Source organism: Schistocerca americana, chromosome 1 (genome assembly GCF_021461395.2).
Source record: "Schistocerca americana isolate TAMUIC-IGC-003095 chromosome 1, iqSchAmer2.1, whole genome shotgun sequence".
NCBI classification, from domain to species: Eukaryota; Metazoa; Arthropoda; class Insecta; order Orthoptera; family Acrididae; genus Schistocerca; species Schistocerca americana.
In genome coordinates this window covers 143,815,580-143,821,579 of record NC_060119.1, presented here as the reverse complement: position 1 = coordinate 143,821,579, position 6,000 = coordinate 143,815,580, and positions in this window count along the sequence as shown.

Genomic DNA, 6,000 nt, shown 5'->3' with positions numbered 1-6,000 from the left:
GGTGAGATATCTTAAACATCATTTATGTGCTCCAAAGGTGGCCAGGTAAGAAGAGGACACTAACAAGGTGTTCAGCAATAACTGACACATCAGTGAAAAAAGGTCTTTGTAGGAGGAGACCCAGAACAGTCGTTTATCATTGGTGACCCAAAGACTACATAGTTTGATCTGTTGTATAATATAAACTTTCACAGTAGGAAATGTCATACATAATAAAATATTTTGGGTTATTACATTCTGATCAGAAGAATTTCTTCTTGAAACCTGAAGTTTCAACCCTGTCTGTGGAGCACATCTTCATGGGTGTTTTAGCTTTTTTGAAGGTTTGATGCACATCCTAGCTCGCTACAGACTGAAATAAAATTCCATTTCTACAAGCTCCACATAGAGACAAGGTGTCACACATGCTGAAAATCTGAGGGCATTTGGTCATTGTCAGACATTGTCATCCACTATTGCTATCACCACATCGTGGGAGACTGGTACTTATCTTCTTCAGCACCAGAAATCAGATACCTTTATGCCGCAGATACCATTTATGCTCCAGATCTGAACATCAGTCATGGCTCAGCACATCACGCCATTTAAAGTTGTTGAAAGATGGTTGCCATGACAGCCCACTCAAGAACTGAAAGAGCAACACATCAATATCTTTGAATAATTTATGCAGCACTTTGAAGCACTTTGAAGCTTCTTTGGGAGAATCGGTAACAGGAGATAAAAGCAGAGTATGCTACCATCAACCCAAAACAAAGAGAGCAAGCAAGTAATGGTGCCATTCCTCATCACCAAAACCCAAGAAATATGGATGCAGTCATCTGCAGTGAAGATTTTGCTGACTCTCTTTTGGAGTGAATGAGGCATTGTCTAGGAACACTACATTGCTAGGGAAAATACCGTCACCAGTGTCATATTCCAATACATTAAAAAATTGGTTTCAGCCTGCAATAAGATGAAAGTGATGTGAAATTCTGACCACAGATGTCATTTTGTAAGATGACAGTGCTCGGCTTCATACTGCTTGTACAACACTTGCAACCATAGCTGACCTGCTCTGAGATACAATGGTTTTTTGCGAAGAACCTCAGATCAGTTTAGATCTAATTTCGAGTTTCTACTTGAGGCCCAGCGTAACGTGTTTCCCTTTAGAAACCATCATAATGATCTGTAAGGAAAGCCACAATTTAAAAGTGTACAGGAATGTTGAACATTATAATTAACTAACAACATTGTTGCAGACAAAATTTCATTATTGTAGGCGTCATTGCAGGTTGAACGACTATAGGCTGGAAGTGTGCCAGATTACTGAGAGTCCAGACTACTGAGGGACTTATTAGCGAGAGTTTAGTGTATTCTATTACCTGATGGGTCAACCTCCGCTGGCCCATTCTAACAATGTGTCCAAAGACCATGCTCTGTCTTTTCCTGATTGTATCTGAGATCCTCTCTACGTTCCTTGGTTTACTCTTTTTCTGTAATACCCATTTCCAGTTTTTCAAGGTTCCAATAACCTCCAGAGAACCCTCACATCCTCCTCCTTTCAGTTAAAATGAATGAGTGTGATATTTCTTGCTGTGAAACTTCAGTTTTACAGTTAGATGGTTCTATGGCGGGGGATATCAAAAGATGTGCAATGCCTTGAAGCAATCCAGAATCATTGCTGAGCAGTTGGTGTTATTCTGAAAATAAACTATTTGGCTTCATGAAGGCACAGCAGAGTTGGAGACAGAGCAGACTTCACTATGAGAGCACAGTCTACAGATCTGACTGGACTTGTTTACCATGGTTCTGCTTAATGAGATGTTGGAACAGCTGAACGAGATTTATCTTGGTAGTATTGCAGAACAGTTTAAATATTGCTTCATGACCACATACTTCAAATAGAATGATGAGTGTTTTGGAAAGACTGATGGAATGGCTATTGGGCCTCATAAGCCTGATGGCAGTAAATTTATTTATGGAAAAATCTGAAGAACAGGCATTAGGAACTGCCAACAAAAGACTGAGTATATGGTTCCATTATGTGGATGATACATTTTTGTTATTGAGAAGTGGTAGAGTGAAATTAGGTCTCTCCCATGAACATGAGAATGAAAGTAACACAATAATTCAGTTCACTATGGAGGAGGAGGTAGACATAAAATTACATTTATTGATGTGCTAGTCTTCCAAAAAGAAGATAGTAGCTTGGGCCACAGGGTGCACTGAAGACCCACATACACAGACTGTTACCTAAACTGACGTTAAAATCACCACACATGACAAAAGTGGGCTGTTATAAAAATGTGGGCAGGTAAAGTGAGAAACATCTGTGAACTAGAGCTGCTTGATGGTGAATTAAAATATTTCACCGGTGCTTTGCTGAAGAATGGATGTTTATCTGCTGAGATAGAGAGAGTGTTAAGACAGGAACAAAAATATCATAACAGTGTACAGGTATCTGCAGGATCCAAGGTTTTCCCACCATTCTGAATAATGATGCTTACAAACTGCTGGAATAAAAAGGATTTTACAGGATACCATGTATTTATGGAGCTGTGCACATGGGAACTACTAAATGAATAGTTCAAAAACAACTATAAGAACACAAGGGCAGCTGTAAAAGGAGATAAACTGAAGGTCAACTGTTGCAGAACATACATTGCAGCCAAGAGGCCACCAGACTCAATCTGATAATATGCAGGTAACTGACAGCCATCAGCAGACACTGTGAAAGGCTACACAGAGAGACCATTGAGACTATTAAATGACCAAATAATATAAATCGTAAGGAGGGTGTGAAACTAAGTGTTACCTGATTTCCAGTGCTGAAGAAAAGCTGTACCAGTCTTCACCATGGGGTGAGAGCAATTGCAGATGATAGCAAACAAAAATGACCAATTGCACTTGAGTTTTCAAAACTTGTGATACCATACCTCTGTGTGGAAGCATATAGAAATGGAATTTTACTTTAGTTAGTAGCAAGCCAGGACGTGCAACAGATTTTTGAAAATGCTGCAAACCCCCTGAGGAGGTATACAAATGCCAATTGGCTCTTCGATGAGTCCACTGAGGTAACTGGTTCTTCAATCAGTGACAAGGAAGTGACCAGATCACTGGAAAGTGGTCACTGTCACAAAGATCAACATACAGTAACCATTGCAGCAAAGCCATGAGACTGCGCAAAGAGGTCACAAGATTGATAGCAGAGAAGGTACCAAGAGCAGTGGTAAAGTGGATAGGAGTACCATCATGAGGAGGTACACATCAAGATTGGAAAAAAGCTGGTCATTCAGAAGGCCCTTACCAGATGAAGTAGTAGGATGCTGTGCACTGAAATCCCCAAGTAATCTGACTTGTTATAAATGGTGATTGCTGTGGTCATTTGCACTTGCACTGCTATTGCCTATAGCATGGTATGGAGGGAACTGCTCACTGAAGACACCTGTGTGAATCACAGACTTCCCCAAATGCTCTTCCAGGGCCAGTACGGTTCTTACAGAATGTACAATAACCTGCAGACTTGGGGAATGATCATCACTGAAGTGTGTTTCTTGGAGAGCAACACAGATTGCAGAGAAGGGAAAATTGTTCTTGAAGTTCCAGCAGGTGACAGTAATACCCACTGCAATATCATTGGATCATTGTGATGAGTGTGTCCTGATTAGATGTGAAGAGGCCACCTTGCACCCTAGTACCACTGTCTGTCACTGTTGAGGTGGAGTCTGTAGGTGTTGGGGATGTGGACCTCCAGGGTCACCAGAGTAGCCTTCTTTGGAAATTTCTTCTTCGTTTCTTTCACAACTTTTGGCAGCTGAGCTTCTTGTGAGGGCTTAGCTGCCGTGGGTGTAGAACTGGAAGAAGAGTGTGCAGCCCTGGGACCAAACAATTTGTGGTTTCTTCAGCCTCTGGCTGGTGTCATGTCTCTGATCTGTAGATTTCCAATGAGAGGGTTCCTGAGAGGGAGCCCTGTCATTGGTAGATGCTGGAGGAGGATGCTGTTTGTTTAGTTAGGTGTGTGGAGTGTTTCCCAAAGATGGTGCACCACTGAATCCATGAGAAGGGACAGCCTTCTTCTCCATTGTCAGATTTATTTGGGCAACTACCAGATATTGATTTCAAGGTAGTAAATGCAGCAGGTATTGCTGACAACCTGGCCACAATAGTGGCAAAAGTCAATAACACTGGAAGTGATTACAAATGATAATTTTTTTTTTTTTGAAGCTTCAAAATAGGAAGATGACCTGTGAGCTTCAGTTCCTGGATTTTGTATTCCCTGAATAGATTAGCACAATTCAAGGATCAGGGAGGGTGGTCATCCCCACAATTGACACAGACAGATTGTTGTGCTGTATTCTCCACAAATTGAGTTGTATTTACACCAGGAAGGCATATGCTTGAAGCAGTGGCATTTAAAATACTGCATCAGGGTTGGGAAATAAAGTTTCACATCACAGAGGTGACACCTAATTTTGACCTTTTCTGAAAGTGAGTCCTCTTCAGAAGTGAGGAAGAATGTGCCAGTGTCTACCTTGTTGTCTGGTGGGCCCCAATGTACACGACATACAGAGTGGACCCTTCACCTCTCCAAGTGTTTGTGGTACTTTGTCCATCTGCAGCATTAGATCCCTATGAAAACTTAATATCTGTCCCATGTTGACGTTCTTATGGGGCATGACGGTAACAGATACATCACCAAGTTCTTTACAATAGAGTTACATCTGGGACTGGATAGGATTTGCCATCTTAATTAGTATGGAACCATTTCATAGCTTGCTAAGGGAAGAGAATTCACCAAATGCATTTTAAATATTCTCCATAGAAAACATTGGTTTAGTAAAGAGGAAAGATTCTCCATCTTTTTGGGTGCACACTAGGAACTGAGAGGAATAACTGTCTGCAAGTTATTTGGTTTTGTTTCCTTCCCATGGTGTAACCAAGAAAGGAAAGTTCCTAGGTCCTTAATGATTTGCATTGAATTGCAGTCTATCTGAAGAGACTGCCAGGGCCTCATGGCTGCCAGTTGATAACTTTTGTTGTTTCATGATGTGTAATATCCACCATGATGCCATCCACTCCTAACGAGGTCTCTTCCCACTTTTGCCACCCAGGCAGAATAAAGGCCACGTGGCATGATGGGCAGTGCATGGAGATGCAGAGCCCCCAAATGGACAAGTGCCAAGTCCTAGACACTACAGGGAGATGACAGCTCAGGCGTCAATAATGCAATCCCAGTGTGGACAGGAGGCTACCACTGTACAGGTACCTGACAGCATGGACTGGGAACCACACTGGGTATTGGGTAACCTTTCCTACACATCTGCACAATCTGTACAAAATTTTGATAATGTGGAAGTCAAGCCCAAATGTGGGAACTAAATACATTTTAACCAAAATGTGTAGGGTAAAATAAGGGAACAAAGTGGAAAAAGTCAGAATTGATGTCCTATGAGTGAGCTACATTTTCAGCAGGGAATCTGTCCTAAAGAATAAGTCAGAGAAAAGATATAGCCAGAGAGTAAAATTGCAGCACAGAAAAGGAGTAGTTTGGGATTCCAGACTCATCACATATGTACTCACAAAAGAGTTGAGAATGCTATGGCAGTTCAATGTGTTGATTGGATAATTCTACCAATGATCAAGTGCTGAAATAAAAACACAGGGAGTTACATGTCTGGCATCTTTGTAATAAGCAGCAGAGAGTGTCAAAATATTGTTGAGCCATAAAGTACATTCATAGAATGCTTCACTTTATGGAACAGTGCTTATAAATAAAGCCAAACTAGCACAGTCAACTTCTACAAGCTAGAAATTAATTTGAGTACTCAGCAAAGCAGTTTGGTTATTTGCATGTAATATCATTAGTACAGGTTTCCAGTGTTACATCTGTGGTGTCACCGCCAGACACCACACTTGCTAGGTGGTAGCCTTTAAATCGGCCACGGTCTGTTAGTATACGTCGGACCCACGTGTCGCCACTATCAGGATTGCAGACCGAGCGCCGCCACACGGCAGGTCTAG